The 17,270-nt window shown below is 43.4% G+C and overlaps 1 protein-coding gene and 1 pseudogene across 3 annotated transcripts in view; one reads left to right on the plus strand and one right to left on the minus strand.

Moving 5' to 3' along the window:
• The window catches only part of Nt5c2 (5'-nucleotidase, cytosolic II), a 131,306-nt gene that overhangs the window by 12,774 nt on the left and 101,262 nt on the right, over positions 1 to 17,270 (plus strand). The window contains exon 1 of one of the 3 annotated variants that reach the window (XM_090345973.1): positions 16,496 to 16,515. The exons of the other annotated variants lie outside the window; for them this stretch is intronic. The gene's annotated coding sequence lies outside the window, so the exon portion shown is untranslated. Of the gene's footprint in view, positions 1 to 16,495; positions 16,516 to 17,270 lie in introns of those variants that run through there. 3 annotated transcript variants of the gene reach the window in all.
• LOC150053883 (small ribosomal subunit protein eS24 pseudogene) lies at positions 6,596 to 7,041 on the minus strand (annotated as a pseudogene).

The raw sequence follows: 17,270 nt of genomic DNA on the forward strand, positions 1-17,270 counted from the left end.
TGAGCTACATCCCAGCCCTTAATTTCCTCATCTTCTAAGACCAATTAGGTTACTCCCTCATGTCCTCATTTAATTTTAGTTATCTCTTAAAAGGCTCTATCTTTAAATACAGTCCCACTACAAAATACTAGTGATTAGAACATCCAACATATGAATTTTGTAAAGACTCACACTATAGACAACAATTAAGTCAAAGGGAGCCAAGTTCCAGGGGCTCATACCTGTAATCCTTAGCTACTCAGGAGACTGAGGTCTGAGATTCAATATTTGAAACAAGCCTGGGCAGAAAAATCAGCAAGACTCCTACAGTTAAGCAGTAGAAAACCAGACTGGAGGCATGGCTCAAGTTGCAGAGCACCAGCCTTGGGCAAAAATGTTGACCTAGAATGTGAGGCTCTGAGTTGAAATCCCAGTAGTGGGGAAAAAAAACCCTCAAAATGGATTAAAGAGTTAAATGTTAGAGCTATAAATAAGAACCCCTTGCCAGGTGCTGTGGTTCACACCTATAATTCTTGCTACTCAGGAGAAAGAAATAGTGATGTGAGGATCACGGTTCAAAACTAGCCCAGGCACTAAAGACTGTGAAACTGTTGTCTCCAATTAACCACCAGAAAACCAGAAGTGGTGTTGTGGCTCTACATGTAGGGCAGTAGCCTTGAGCTGAAGAGCTCAGGGACAGCACCCAGGCCCAGAGTTCAAGCCACACGACTGACCAAAAAAAAAAAAAAAAAAGAACCAGTTTGGGATGTAAATCTTTCTGATCCTGTTTTAAGCATTGGTTTCTTAAATACAGTACCAAAATATAGACAAATTGGCTCTCACAATGAAAATTTGTAGTACAATATCACATGTAAGTCAGTTTTCAAACACTAGCCTAGCATGTGCTAAGTCCTATATTCAGTCCCTAGTATCAGAAAAATAATTAAAATTTGTTTTCAAAGGAGAAAGCCAAGAAATTATGTAGTTGACGAAAATCTAGCATTCAGTTCTAGGGCGCCGTGGCTCATGCCTGTAATCCTAGCTACTCAGGAGGGTGAGATCTGAGGATCTCGGTTCAAAGCCATCCTGGCACAAAGGAATGTGAGACTCTTACCTTCAATTAACCACTAGAAAATGAGAAGCGGTGTCGCGACTCCCTCGGCCGGCAAGGAAGGACACGACAAAGATAACTTCTTCTCGAGCAGCAGTTTATTCAGCAAGCTAGTACAGTCATGCTGGGTCGACCCCAACTTCCTCAAACATAGACCTTAAATAGGCTTATTAACCAATCACAATTATTTCCTTAACACTAACATCCAATCAACTACAAGCATGTCTCCAGCACACTCCAGACACACAGCAATATGGCTACATGCATACTTCCGATCATGCATTAAGGGCATGAACAGTCACATCTCTTCCTGGACACTTATAGATAAACAACTCAGAAAAACAACCACGGAGGCGGATGCCAGCGCCATCTTGTAATGGCGATTGCAATGGCTCTCTACAAAGCGGTGCTGTGACTCAAGGGGGAGGGTGATAGCCTTGAGCTGAAGAGCTCAGGGACAATGCCCAGGCCCAAAGTTTAAGCCCCTCCATCAAAAACAAAAATAAAAACAACAACAAAAAAGAAGTTAGCATTTAGTATTTATAATTAATTTTAGGAGACTGAAATTCATAGTATCATGTTTCAAAGCCAGTCTATGCAGAAAAGTCCATGGGATCTCATCTCCAAAACACTAGGAAAAGTTGGGCTGAAGGCATGACTCAAATGGTAGAGTACCAGTTAAACAAGCAAGCTGGGTGAGTGTGAGGAGGCCTTAAATTCAAACCTTACAGTGTGTATGTGTGTGTGTGTGTGTGTGTGTGTGTGTGTGTGTGTGTGTATGTGTGTGTGTATAAGTAAGGAATTTGAGGACCAGGGTTGTATATCAATGGTTGAGTACATGCCTAGCATATGTGAAACCCTGTTTTCATTCCCAGCACAACATACAAAACAAAACAACAAAAACAAAAAAGAAAGTTCTCACATCTCAACAGAAAGCTTGTTTAGAAATGGGAGAGTCAAGCATTGGTGGCTCACATCTGTAATAGCTATTCAGGAGACTGAGATCTGAAGATCAAGGTTGGACTCCAACATAGATATAAAGCCTGCGAGACATCCATCTCCAGTTAACCAGCAAAAAATTTGGACTGGTTCAAATGTTAGAACACCAATCATACGTAAAAAAAGAGGCTCTAAGTTCATGTCCCATTACGAACACACACACACGCACATACATAGGTAAAAAGATGGCCAAGTGTGGTGGCATATATATGTAATCCCAGAACATAAAAGGCTGAAACAGAAAGGCCTAGAGTTCAAGGTCAATTTAGGTTACAGAAAAAAAAAGGGGGGGGGCAGTAGTAATAGAGTGCTTGCCTAGAATGCATGAAGACCTGGTTTCAATTCCTTGGTACCACATACATAGAAAAAGCTGTAAGTGGTGCTGTGGCTCAAGTGGTAGAGCTCTCACCTTGAGAAAGCCCAAGGACAGTGCTCAGGCCTTCAGTTGAAGCCCCATGGCTGGCAAAAAAAAAAATGGGCAAAGAGGATTTGGGAACTTAGCTTAGTGGTGAGTTGTATAGGGCTCTTGGTTCTAGCTCAGCACAGAAAAAAAAATGCCTGTCATTTCTTTTAATGTAATTTTATTATTATTAAGGTATTATACAAAGGGATTACCATTTCATGTCAGTTTCTCCCTCCCATCCCTGCCACAAGTCCTGTCACTTCTGAAAATGTAGGGAAACCTTGGAATGGGTTTTCTGTGAGCAGTGTTGAGTCCCTGAGGTTTGACTCCCATTCCACCTTCCCTTTGTTATCAGAATGTAAGGCAAAGAGGTGGCACAACTGCAGGACAGGGATGTGAATGGAGTCCTTTCTGCAGCCCAATAATAGGGCACAGGGCAAGAGTGGGAGCTGGGGGTCAAGTGAAAGCCATTGGTGTTTGGTGGACTTGAAGATTGAGACTCAAATCACCTCTCTTGAGACTTCTTGGTTTTAGAACTTCTGACAGATCAAGCTGGTTCTTGAATAGTGAGAAAAGTGGGCCAGAGTACCCCACTGATGAGAAAAGCAGAACTTAAGTCTGGTGTGTGTACACATGCATGCACTCTCATGTGTAGTGGTCCTGAGGGAGGCCTTCTAGCGCAAAATGTGCTGAGATTGGAAACTTGTGACTCAGCCATTGCCACCAGCCCCAGGAACAATGGCTTGGGAGCCCAGGGTAGAATAGCACAGTGATAAAGAGCAGCAGGGGCCCTACAGCAGAGCTGTTGAGGGAGAGTTTCCCTCAGCAACACCCATGGTAGCTGCTCCCCAAACAGCACACAAACATGTCTTCTCTGTTCTCCAGCCAACAATGCCAGACAACTCTAGGAAAGGAGAAAGGGCCATTTTGGGTAGTTTCAGGTCATGCTGGTTATATGAGAAAAACTGAGTTTCTGAAAAACCATTGCTTCAAATCCTCTGTCATAATGTCTTCTGGTTTCTTTGGAGGTGTTCATGAAGAAGAGCAGAGTGGAAAGGATGGGAGTTTGGCCTAATGGTAGAGTGCTTGCCTAGTGTGCACAAAGACCCTGGTTCAATTCCTTGGTACCACATACATAGAAAAAAAGCTAGAAGTGGTGCTGTGGCTCAAGTAGTAGAGTGCTAGCCTTGAGAAAACCCAAAGACAGTGCTCAGGCCTTGAGCCCATGCCCAGGACTGGCAGGGGAAAAAAAAAGTCTCCAAAGAGCAGAGTGTAGGGAAACAGGAGTCACAGAGTGAATAGCAGAGCCCTTGTCCTTCAGAAAGGACAATCTCCGTAGCATGCTAAGTATAGTAGTATTCCACTAAACAGGACCACACTCCCTTCCCATATATCACAGGTGAGAGGTTTTCTCATCCCTGAAAACAATCTACCCTTCTTTCTTACTGCTTCTTCTCAGACCCCAGACATGGACGTACAGATGCTCAGTTTTCTAGAGCTCTACTACTTGAGCCTCAGCACCACTTCCAGCTTTTTTCTATGTATGTGGTATTGAGGAATTGAACCCGGGTCTTCGTGCATGCTAGGCAAGCACTCTAGTACTAGACCAAACTCCCAGCCCTCATGCTCAGTGTTCTTTAATGAATACCTAGCAACCCATAGTTAATAGTGCTCACATAAACACATTTTAAATAAATCAATTAGAATGGATCATTCTTGCTCCAGGAGCTTGAGTGGTTGCTTTCAAAGCATTTCCTGAAACATGCAGGCAGTGCCAGGGCCTAATTTAAAGATTTATCTTTTTTTCCTCTGGCCCCTCAATCTAGAACTTTACTATCCATGATGAGGGGTTTTGTATTCTTTCTCAGTGTTCTGTTCTTGGGCCTCGAGTGTTTGCCTAGCATGCATGAAGCACTGGGTTTGATTCCTCAGAACCACATACACAGAAAAAGACAGAAACAGAGAGGTGGGGGGGGGATTTGGTCTAGTGATAGAGTGCTTGCCTAGCATGCACAAAGACCCAGGTTCAATTCCTCAATAGCACATACATAGAAAAGCCAAAAGTGGTGCTATGGTTCAAGTGGTAGAGCACTAGCCTTGAGAAAAACTCAAGGATAGTGTCCAGCCCCAGGACTGGCCAAAAAAAAAAAAAATCAATGTTCTGTCTACATAGGTGCTGCTATGAGCTTGAATGCGAGATGGAATCTGTGGACTTATTAGGCACGAGGCTTCAAACTCATGTTGTACTTGTTAGCAGTATGCCTTTGAGAAAGTTACTTAATCTTTTTGAGGCTCAGTTGTCTTTCTTTTTCAGGTCTATACTGAGATCATGTCTAATGTATAGTAGAATTTCAGTGGAATCATTGTGAAGAAGCAACAGTGAGTGTTATTCTGAGCAAAATGTAATATATACACATCTGAAATACAATGGTGAAATCCCTTGGTGCAATTACTATACACTGAAAGAATGACAGGAAAATAAAACAGGCTCTGCAGCGGGGTGGGCAGCACAGAGAGGGCTAATACAGAGGGTGAATGAGGATGAATATGGTCAGTGTAGTTCCTATTTACACATATGGAAGTAGAACAATAAAATGTAGTTAAATTGTTTTTAAGAGGGAGTGGATAGGACCAGGAGTATAGCCTGGTGGTAGAGTGCTTGCCTAGCATACATGAAGACACGGGTCCAATTCCTCAATACCAGCAGTGGTGCTGTGGCTCAAGTGGTAGAGTTCCAGCTTTGAGAAAGCCTAAGAACAGTATTCAGGCCATGAGTTCAAGCCCCAGGACTGTCAAAATTAAAAAAAAAAATTAAAAAAGAGCCGGGCACGATGGCTCGCCCCTGTAATCCTAGCTACTCAGGAGGCTGAGATCTGAGGATCACGGTTCACAGCCAGCCCAGGCACAGAAGGACCTGAGACTCCAGTTAACCTCTAGAAACGGGAAATGGGGCTTGGCTCAAGGGTAGGGTGGTAGCCTTGTGCAGAAGAGCTCAGAGACAGCGCCCAGGCCAAGCTGAAGCCCCAAAACCTACAAAAAAAAATAAATAAAAAATAAAAGCGGGAGTAGGGAGAGTGATAGGTGATAAAAGGGGTGAGGTCAGTGGGCATGCGTTGTTTACATGTATGGAAATGTCATTGTCTCCCATGCAACTTCTATATGTTAGTTAAAAAAATATTACTGTGAGTATTAGTTGAGGGCATAGATGTTAAAGCATCTAGCACATATCTCAGTATCAGGCACATATTAGCTGCTCAAAAGCATATGGTTTCTAGGAATTTCAAAGATCAGTTCAAGCTCTGAAGTTAAATTTTCTTTAAGCTAGGAAATTCTATCAAGGAACTATGCTTTAGAGAAAATTCACACCATCTGATAATCGAGTACAGGCTGGGAAGTCTAAAGAGGTTAAGGAAAGATGTGGAAGGAGGATACCAGTGGCTCACACCTCACTGCTCAGAAGGCTGAGAAGAGCTGTCCCAGGAAGGAAAAACAAAAACAAAAAGAAAGGTGGGAAATCCTGACTGCAGAGGTCCAAAGATGCGTCCTCAACAAGGCAGAGTTTGAGTGCCTCTGCAGGACTGAAGGTTGTGTGAGATAGGAAAGGCATGAGCAAAAACAGTAAGAAAACTGAGAGAGCAAAAAGGAGATTTGCTCTTCTAGAGCCAAAGATCAGATCTGTTGTTGTTTTCCTGGTGGGTTGTGGTGTGGAGGACTTTGGCTTTCCAGCCTTTTCTAGCATCTCAACCCTGAGAGGCACTGGAGTAGTAAACCCCCCCCCCCCCAAAAAAAACCTGCATGGCTCATACATACCACCAGGGGGAAGTATAACCCAACACTTTCCCTTTTTTTCCCCCCTCATTTTTTAAAAAATTGTAATTAATAGAAGGGTTACAGTTATATTCGCCAGGTAGAAGGTGCACTACTTCACACACATTGATACCCCTTCTCATGTTTCTGTCCCCATCTCCTTCCCCCCACCCCCTCCCCTCATCTTGTTTTTCACCTTCCCTTTCCTATTTCAAATAAACAAATAATAATAACCAGATAATAAGGTAAAATATTGTTGTGGTGGTTTACAGGTTCTTACAGTTTATTAATCCCTCTGTGAAAAATCCACCATCACTGCAGGTCAGGTCACTGCAGGATCTTCATTCCTTTGGCTTTTTGCCAGCTCCAACATTGGCCTTTGCAGTACCTCTGACTTTCTTCATTCTGTTTTTGAGTCCCTTTAACTGTTTCCTTGAGGTCTTTTTCTTTTCATACATGCCATGTCTTGCAAGTCTGTGTTTGGTTCATTTTTCTTTGCATAATCCAAGGAATCACAAATCATGCCAAAGCCAGTTGTCTTGCCACCACCAAAATGGGTTCTGAATCCAAATACAAAGATGACGTCGGGTGTGGTCTTGTACATTCTGGCAAGTTTTTCCCGGGTTTCTGTCTTAGGTACTGTTGCCTTTCTAGGGTGAAGGACATCAGTCACCCCCTGCTTCCTCTGAAGAAGTCGGTTGGTCATGAACTTCCTGGTATGGATAGTTGCTGTGTCATTCATGATGGTGGCAGACATTCAAACAGCTGGGGAGGGAAAGGATTTTTTTTTTGCCAGTCCTGGCTTGAACTCAGGGCCTGAGCACTGTCCTTAGGTTTTCTCAAGGCTAGAGCTTTACCACTTGAGCCACAGTACCACTTTTGGCTTTTTCTATTTATGTGCCACTGAGGAATCAAACCCAGCTCTTTGTTCATGCTAGACAAGCACGCTACCACTAGACCAAACTCCCAGCCAAGGCTAACACTTTCTATTTTGTGCTAAGATCTACACTTTAAAAGTAAAATTTATCCACCAATCTGTTTGTGGAAGAGAGGCACAGTAATTTGGTCTAATATCAGTCACAACCACACACACACACACACACACACACACACACACACACACACACACACATTACCCCTCCCACAGGAACCGACAAGAGGAGCTTAAGTCAATCATTCAAGTCTATATAGACTGTTGGGATGTAACTTTGGATCTAGACCCTTCCATTCTGTGACTTCTACTACAACCCATTACCCTTTGTTAAGGTGATAGGAACTTTAAAAGACTAGAGATATGGCTTAAGTGGTAAGGCACCTGCCTAGTAAGCATAAGACCCTCAGTTCAAACCCCAGCATTACCTCCATTCCCCCCCCCCCAAAAAAAAATCCAGTGGCAGTCATTCTTGCCCTAGAGATGGTCCACTTTTAGTCTGTTGTTCTTTTCCTACCAAACTTTGCAATCACTCTCCCCTTCATTAAAAAAAAAAAATCTCATGGCAAAGTTTCCATTTGGGAAAATGAAGCTGCAGTGATGGACAGCAGTGATGGTGCACCATAGTGTGAATGTGTCTAATGTCACTGCACTAGTGCATGCCAGATAGTAAACTTGGAGTCTTCACTCCCATTTCGTGCATCAGGAGCAGCAAGTGCTGCTCCCTTTGTTCTCACTTTATCCATTCATGCCAATATAAGTCCTGGCTAAAACTTCAGCAAAATGTGCATTTTTGTGTGTGTGTGTGTGTGTGTGTGTGTGTGTGTGTAGACACACACACACACACACACACACACACATATAAAACCACAAGTTAAGAAGTGGCAACTATTACATACCATGTGTTAATTATGATAGCTATTGTTATGTTTTAGTAGCTATTGATTTAAAATACTTAGGAACTTAATTATTCCTTTAATTCTCACAACCACCATCGAAAGAATTTTTTTTTGTCAGTTCTGGGGCTTGGACTCAGGGCCTGAGCATTGTCCTTGGGCTTTTTCCTCAAGGATAGAGCTCTGCCACTTAAGCCACAGCACCACTTCCAGCTTTTCAATGTATATGGTATTGAGGAATTGAACCTGGGTCTTCATGTATGTTTCATGCGTGCACTCTACCACTAGGTCAAGTTCCCACTCCCCCAAAAGAATTCTTTTATCACTTGGTCTATCCTTACTCTTCCCTTCCTTCCAACAACCCTAGTGTAATCTTCAGCTAAGTGGCTAGTAGTTAACAGGCTGGGGAGGGTGATAGGGTGGAAAGACCATACAGCCGATACAGAACTGCCGCCAGGCACCAGGCACATGCTCCTGGCAGGTTGCTTAATCTCTTTGAGTACAAATCATTATACAAGAAAGATATCTGCATACCCATGTTTATTGCAACATCGTTCACAATAGCCCAATGTTGAAAAAAACCAAGGTACCCAACAGCAGATAAATGGGATAAAGAAGATATGATACGCATAAACTGAAATATTATACAGCCATTAAAAATGATATAATGGCTGGGAGCTGGTGGTTCATGCCTGTAATCCTAGCTACTCAGGAGGTTGAGATCTGAGGATCACAGTTCAAACCCAATCTTGGCAGGATAGTTTGGTGAGACTCTTTTTTTTCACATATTTTTATTGTAATTAATAGAAGGGTTACATTATATTCACCAGATGGAAGGTGCATTACTTCACATACATTGATACCCTTTCTCATGTCTTGGTTCCCGTTTTCCTTCCCCCACTCTGGTGAGACTCTTATCTCCACTTAGCCACCAGAAAACCACAAGTGGCACTGTAGCTCAAGTGATAGAGCACTAGCCTTGAGCTGAAGAGCCCCAGAGTTCAGGCCCCACAAGTGATATGAAAAAAAAAAGATATGTCATTTTCAAGAAAAATAGATGGAATTGGAAATCATCATGAATGGTTAAGCCAAACTCACAAAGGAAATATTGTATGTTTTGGCTCATTTGTGGAAATTAGATATAAAGGATATATATATATCACAGATATATACAGGTGATCATATGCACATGAGTATATGTTGTTTATGTGTATATGCATCAATACGTACATATATGTATATATAAATATATATCCATACATAATCATATATCCATAAGTGTGTATATGTGTATATACATGTATCTGTGCATACTATATATATATGTGTGTGTATATATGCATATATATGTATATATATGTATGTGTACAGTTTAGAGGAATGAGGGAGAAGGCAGGGGAAAATGATGGAGGAAAAGAAGGCATTGAAAAAATATATATTTATATACAGCATAAGGAATCTCAATGAAAGCTATTGATCAATAGTTGGGAGGACAGGAAAGAGAGCAATCAAGAGAGTTTTTCTAATTATATTTCTGAAATATGGCAATTACAATTACACTTTAAAAAAGTAAATGATGCTAGGCGAGGTGGCTCACGCCTGTAATCCTAGCTCCTCAGGAGGCTGAGATCTGAGGATCAAGGTTCAAAGCTATCCTGGACCTGAAAAGTGGCCCCTCCCAGAACAAGGCAGGCCTCCCACCCTATATCCTGTTCTGTGAGGTCTCACCTCTGCCCTCTTTCTGCAGAAGCACCAGGGTTGTGCAGCTGGGAGCCAGCAGCTTGTCTCAGCCCCTGGGACAGGAGGTTAGTGGGGAAGGGGGGAGAGGGGAGGGGAGGGAAGGGAGGAGTCTGGGCACCTTGCCACAATTGCACCTTGGGTTAATATTTGTTCTTTCTCCTTCCTTAGCCTAGAGACCAGGGAAAAGCCAATCTCAGGGGTTGTGAGAGACTGGTTTCTGTGAGAGAAGACAGCTCAGGTCTCTACAAGGCAGCCAGTGTCCTCCCGTTGCTCCCGTTGGGCTGAGTGTTATGGGATGTTATGACTCTAGTGAGGTCCTGGCAGGCCCTGCTCCAGGGTAGAGTAGGTCTAGGTCCTCGTTGGGTTTGATCTTTGAATAACACACTTCCCCTTGAGGAGACCCTCTCAGATCTTGCCTGGGTGCAGCAGCCCTCCTCTCCAGTCTCACACTGGGTTTTTGGAACCATGGCTCCTCAGAGCATGTCCCAAGGAGTTTGAAAAGTGAGCTCCAGATTCATGAACACACTGTGGTGACCAACATTTCTGCTTCATCCCAACAGACTCCCCTTCCTCTCACCTGGCCCTTACTACTCTAGCCCAGACCTTTCTGGACCACCTGCTTCAGAATCATCAAGCACATAATTCGGGGGCCTCTACTGAATCTGAATGCAGGTCCTTGCCGGTAGTGACATCAGGAAATCTGTGTTTTAATGAGTCACTGTAGCAGTTCATGTACAGACTGCAGTTTAAGAACTATGGCTCTAGCCAAACATGGTGATTACAGGCGTGAGCCTGTAATATTAGCTATTCAGGAGGCTGAGATCTGAGGATTGTGGTTCAAAGCCAGCCCAGGCACTAAAGTCCATGAGAGTTTTATCTCCAGTTAACCACCAGAAAACCAGAAGTAGCGCTGTGGCTCAAGGGGTAGGGCAGTAGCCTTGAGCCGAAGAGCTCAGAGACACCCCCAGGCCCAGAGTTTGAGTCCCATGACCAGCAAAAAAAAAAAAATAACTATGGCTCTGCCAAGCCAAATTACAAGCTTCCTGGCCATGTCCAGACAGTTACACTTCAGTAGCCTTCCTTAACTTAACAGTTTCCTTTTTCCAGGATTTCCTGCCTGCCCTATTTCTCCTTCATGGTTTATCCCACAGGGACATTCTCCTGGGTGCTTTGCCCAAATCTAGGTTCCTTTTCTTATGCTAACACAGTTCCACTGTGCTTCCTGCCTATCTCAGTTATGATATTTTCCTTGTTTGTGGCTTGAAAGGGACCATGGACTTCATTTTTTAATAATTAGGGCCTAGCAAAGTCCCTGGCAGAAAAAAAGCCATTTGATATATGTTTAATGAGTGAGTGAGTGAGTGAGTGAGTGGATGAATTAGGCCCTAGTCTAACTCAGGAAAGTAGGTTGCATCCATTATAGAGCTGGCAACCATGTGTTTCATACGGGTTCCTGCTTCACAGTTTGCCTAGGGCTTGGTCTCTGTGTCTGGCCTTCTCTTGAGGAAGCCATGGGTTTATACTTCACCGACAGTATTAGGTGTGTTGTGAGGCAAGGCTTAGAAATATATTTTTGAATCCCCAAACGTGTCTGTGTGGGAAGCCAAGGAATTGTTTTCTCTGGATCTTTTTGAGAACAGAATCTTGGCAGACATTCTCTCTACCCATGACCTGGTCCTGAGGACCATCCATTTCAGAATTTTTGACCTTCTAACTCCAGCGATGTGACTGACACCTGAGTCGGGCACACGCTGGACCTTGCTGTGACTACTGAGGCTCAGCAATGCCAGCCTATTGGTCTCTAGGCCAGACCTTCCTGACATCATGGCTGCCTGTGTCTCTCTTCTGGAATAAATGACATCTTTTTCTCCTCTTGTTTTCCTGGGGAGGAGTCTTCCTCCTGTCCAAGCCCAATTCTCACATGGGCACTGGACTCCATCCTTCCTACTCGCTCTGCCTCAGCGTCATCATCTCCCTTCTTCCCATTCTTCTCTCTTTCCTTTCGATCCCCCCAAAATACCAACACACTATAATATTCTCCTTGTATCACAATCAACCTTGCAAATTCCCATTGCAACATAGCTTATTAGAAGAAGCAGCTCTGTTTGCTACCCACTCTGTCCTAGCTCCATTTCTATTTTCTTCCCTTTCTTATTTATCGTGAGGCTTGAAAAGGTGCGAGGCACTGGGGCCTGGCTTCGCAGCCTCATTTCTTTTTTCTTTTCTTTTTCTGTTGGTCGTGGGGCTTGAATTCTGGGCCTCGGTGCTGACCCTGAGCTCTTCAGCTCAAGCTACTGCCCTACCTCGTTAGCCACAGTGCCACTTCCAGTTTTCTAGTGGTTAATAAGAGTCACACAGTCTTTAGTGCCTGGGCTGGCTTTGAACTGTGATCCTCAGATCTGAGCGGAAGCTAGGGTTACAGGTATAAGCCACTGCGCCTAGCTCTCAGCCCCATTTCTAACCCACCACTCCAGTAGTTCTTCCTGAGGCCAACTCAGCTTTCCAGTTGCAAAATCCACCAAGCAACATGGTAGTTTTCAGTTATATTTTGTGGCATTTGACACAATAAGCTTTTTCTTTCCTCTTTTTTTTCTTTCTTTTTGCCAGTTGTGGGGCTTGAACTCAGAGCCTGGGTGATGTCCCTGATGTTTTTCACTTAAGGCTAGTGCTCTACCGTTTTGAGCCACAGCAGCATGTCTAGGTTTTCTGACGTTTAATTGGAGCTAAGAGTCTTATGGACTTTTCTGCCAAGCTGGCTTTGAACCATGATCCTCAGCCTTCTGAGTAGCTAGGATTTACAGCTGTGAGCCACAGACACTTGGGTCCACTCCCCTCCCCTTTTTCAAATTATTTTTGTGATGCTAGGATCAAATTGAAGTATGCTGGCCAACACTCTACCACTGAACCAACTCTAGCCAGCCCAACTCCTTTCTTGAATCTCTGATTTTCCTTGTTTCTTTCCTTGATTATAAAACATTCTATCACCATCTTTTTGCAATCCTTTTCCTACCTCCAAATGTCAGTAGTCTGTACTTTTTTTTTTTGACTCATCCTTTTATTTTCTAATCTGGTTTCTCTGCCATTGCTTCTATAATCTAACATGTTACCACATACTTACCATGCAAGCCATTTGACATCTTGGAGCTTGTCATGAAAAATACAACTTATGCATCCAATAGGTCCAGCCAAAGTTCCTGACATGAACTACTGTATACATAGTTGTACTTTTTAATGATTGGTGTTGATAGTAAAAATGATGCTGAGCTGGGCACTGGGGGCTCATGCCTGTAATCCTAGCTATTTAAGAGGCTGAGATCTGAGGATCACAGTTCAAAACTAGCCTGGGCACAAAAGTCCGTGAGACTCTTATCTCTAATTAAGCATCAGAAAACCGTAGTGGTGCTATGGTTCAAAGTGGTACACACTAGCCTTGAGCTGAAGAATTCAGAGACAGCGCCTAGGCCCAGAGTTCAAGCCCCATGACCAACAAAAAAAATAAATGACTAATGATACCTTTACCTCTAGCCATCAGGTTTCTATCTCTCTATACTAATATTTAACTGGCATTTTTTGCTTTAGAGGGTTTTAAATAGTCCCCCAAATGAGCAGAATTGTAGAATGAACTGGATTTTTGGCCTAGCACCAACAACCATCAACTCATAGTTAATCCTCTATAAGAGATTCAATACAGTGATCATACTTGGTATAATGAGATCTTTTGGAAATGTAGGTTTGTGTATCTGATTTCTGTGGAATATTGCCAAACTATTGGTTCTTGCCATCTCCCACTTCAATGCCAACTTATCTGACCTAGACTGACCTCAACAATTGCTCAGAAACCTGTTTCTTTCCCTCCACTTGTGGACTCTGTTACCAGAAGTTCAGCACAGTGTTTACCTTGGTTCTTGTATTAGGGAAAAGAAGTCAGGCAAAATAGTAACTTAGTGAAAGTGATAGCAAAGCTTATTAGGGAAAGCATCCACTTTCACTAGAAAGAAAGTTGAGGTTTGAGTACTTGCTGACTTTGGCTGTGACAAATTCCTAGCCCAGATTCCAGCCTTCAGGGCTGATGTTAAGATAACCTGTTGTTTCATGGAATTAACTGTGTTGTTGCAGAATTACAATGTGCTCTGAAATAGGGTTAGCTCTTTGTTTTGTTAAGTTAAAATATATTATTGCCAGGCACTAGAAGACTGAGATCTGAGATTGTTAAGCAAGTAAATAAGTCCATGAGACTCTGATCTCCAATTAACTACCAAAAAGTTGCAAGTAGAGCTGTGGTGCAAACACAGAAGCTCAAGGATGGTGCCCAGGCCCTGAGTTCCCAGGATGGACACACACACAAAAAAACCAATCTGTTATTGCAAGTGCCTGTGGCTCAAGCCTGTAAGAGGCTTAGATCTGAAGACCGAGGTTTGAAGCCAGCCCAGGTAGGAAAATCTGAGACTCTTATCTCCAGTGAACCACCAAAAAGCCAAAGCTGTGGTTCAAAGGGTAGAATGCCCCCCTTGATCAGAAACATCTAAAAGACGGCACCCAAGACCTAAGCTCAAGCTCCCCCCGCCATTTTTTTTTTATAAATCTATTATTCTAGAAACTATAACATTTACGTTGGTTGGAATAAAGTCTTTTATTAATCCCTAGGTGGGTGGAGAACTCAAAAACATGTAAGAGCCAGGAGTTTGGCCTTGTGATAGAGTGCTTGCCTAGCATGCATGTTGGCCTGGGTTTGATTCCTCAGTACTGCGTACATAGAAAAGAAAAAAAGCCAGAGGGGTGCTGAGACTCAAGTGGTACAGCTCTAGCCTTGAGAAAGTCCAAGGACAGTGCTCAGGCCCTGAGCTTTAGCCCAGGACTGGCAAAAACAAACAAACAAAAATAACAACAACAAAAAACCATGTGGTATCCTATGACCTTGGTGGGCTATTTGTATCTTCATAGAAGCTAGTCACTTGTGAGATGGAAAGTTCACCTCCAATGTTTTCAAAACGCTTGGGCTGATTTCCTGCATTTTGGGTTCCTTTTGCTTATACCTATCTTTCCTGGCTAAGTATTACCTGTCAGTCTCAATGTTGGTGATGGAAACATTGTTCTCCAGTCCCTCAGGCCAGAACCTGAGATTTTTGGCTCCACATTTTTCCTCCTGCCCCAGCCCAGGCCAGCCACCTCCTCAAAGTCTCCTGTTTCTCCCCTATATTTCCCTGCCATTACATAGCATTAATTATGAGTTATTGGTGTTTTTTGTTTTTTTTTTTAATCAGGTCAGTACTTCTGGACATCAATGTTCTATCTGATCTCTTTAGTCTATAAGACTCTTACCTCTAGTTAACCGCCAAAAAGCCGGAAATGGAACTGTGATTCAAGTGGTAAAACATCAGCCTTGAGCACTAAGAGACAGTGCCCAGACTCTGAGTTCAAGTCTTCACACCAGCAAACACCAATACACACACACAGAGTCACATACACTCAGGAAACACCATAAGAGAAGCTTCTCATCAAGGTATCAAGGTGAGGAACTTGTGGGAAAATGCTACAATTCAATAGAGAAACCCATAGACTCTGTATTAGAACAGAAGGTGAGGGCTGGGACTGTGGCCTAGTGGTAGAGTGCTTGTCAAGCAGGCATGAAACCCTGGGTTCTGTTCCTCTGAACCACATACACAGAAAAAGCCAGAAGTGGTGTTGTGGCGCAAGTGGTAGAGCACTAGCCTTGAGAAAGTCCAAGGATGGTGCTCAGGCCCTGAGTTCAAGCCCTAGGACTGGCAAAAAAAATTAGAAAAGTTAACACAGAGCAGCCAGGACTTGGATGGCAGAGGATGAGGGCACATAACTGGAGGGAGAGACTGGAAAGCATAGCTAGCCCAGAAACTGGCACTGGAGAAGTTTTCTGCTCTTCCTTATGGTGTTGGAAAGAGGAGCCGTTTTTGGGAAGGCCTTGCCTGAACCTGCAGCTCTGGGAGTAAGGCTTCTGCATTGTCCTGTCCCCAAGGAGTGGCAGCAAGTATTGCTACACTTTGTTACCAACTCCTCTCCCTCAGAAAGAAGCTTTTTGCTGGGCCTAACATTGCAACACCAGCATTTCTACACTTTCTCTGCAGAAGTTTACTTTGACATTCAGTTTGGTCCTGGAGGTGGGGGAATGCCAAGGAGACAACCCCTCTGACAATGCTCATGTGATTATGACATGGAAGGCATGGAAACCCCCTTCCTCTGAGGCTGGCAGCTTGGGAGCCAGCTGCAAGCATTAGTGATTTCATGTGGGAGCTAAGTCTGAGGACATGAAGAGTGGGTTGAGCAGAGCTGATAATTGTCCCTCTCCCCGACCACTCACCTCCATACAGATAGTTGCAATCTCCTAACCTTTCCTGACTCTCTCTTGGCCTTCATAAAAGGTGCCAGGAACCCAAATGTACCCCAGCGGTCTGGTGATCATTCCTTTTCTGGGAATGTGTTGAGAAAGCATCTCGAAGTTAATTGCTGCCAAGAGAGCTTTGGTTTCTACACTAGTACTGGTGATCAGGGTAGCTGTGAGATATTCCAGTTGGCTCCAGTCACAAATGATTCCTGCTGCTCACCCAGTGTTCAACAAAAAGCAAGAAGAAAAACAACCCCCAGGCTTAGTTTTCTTTAAGGGACACAGCTGAAGAAGGTATGACAGGATGCTGTGATAGCATACATTGTGACATCCATGCTTATCTGAATAGTCTATCATGTGGGTTGGAGAGGCCGTATTTCTTTTTGGCAATACTGGAGTGTGATCTCAGGGCCTCAAACTTGCTAAGTAGGAGCTCTGTCACTTGAGCAACTCTGTCAGCCTATTTTTGTTTTTAAGATAGGATCTTGCTTTATGCCTGAGCAGACTTGAACTCTGATTCTCCTATTTGTGCTTTTCTTTCCTTTGCATCAAGCCAAGCCATTGGTTAAGATGGAGTCTCATAAACTTTTATGCTAGGACTGACCATGATTGGCAGTCTATCTCTACCTTAGACTCTTGAATCACCATGTCTGGCTTACTTTTTTTTTTTTTTTGCCAGTCCTGGGCTTGAGCTCAGGGCCTGAGCCCTGTCCTTGGACTTTCTCAAGGCTAGAGCTCTACCACTTGCGTCTCAGCACCACTTCTGGCTTTTTTTCTATGCATGTGGTACCGAGGAATCGAACCTGGGTCTTCATGCATGCTGGCAAGCACTCTACCACTATGCCAAACTCCCTGCCCTGGCTTACTTTTTATTAAAAATTTTTTTGTAATGCTATTTGGTTTGCATATATGTATATATTCCTACATATATTAAAAAATTTCTGCGGGTACTGGGGTTTGAACTTAAAACCTTTCTTTCTTTCAGTTTGCTTGCTTGTCTGGTGCACTACCACTTGAGCTATGCATTCAGTCTGTTTTTTGCTAGTTAT

Source organism: Megascapheus bottae, chromosome 15, assembly GCF_031878675.1.
Source record: "Megascapheus bottae isolate mThoBot1 chromosome 15, mThoBot2.hap1, whole genome shotgun sequence".
Taxonomy (NCBI): Eukaryota; Metazoa; Chordata; class Mammalia; order Rodentia; family Geomyidae; genus Megascapheus; species Megascapheus bottae.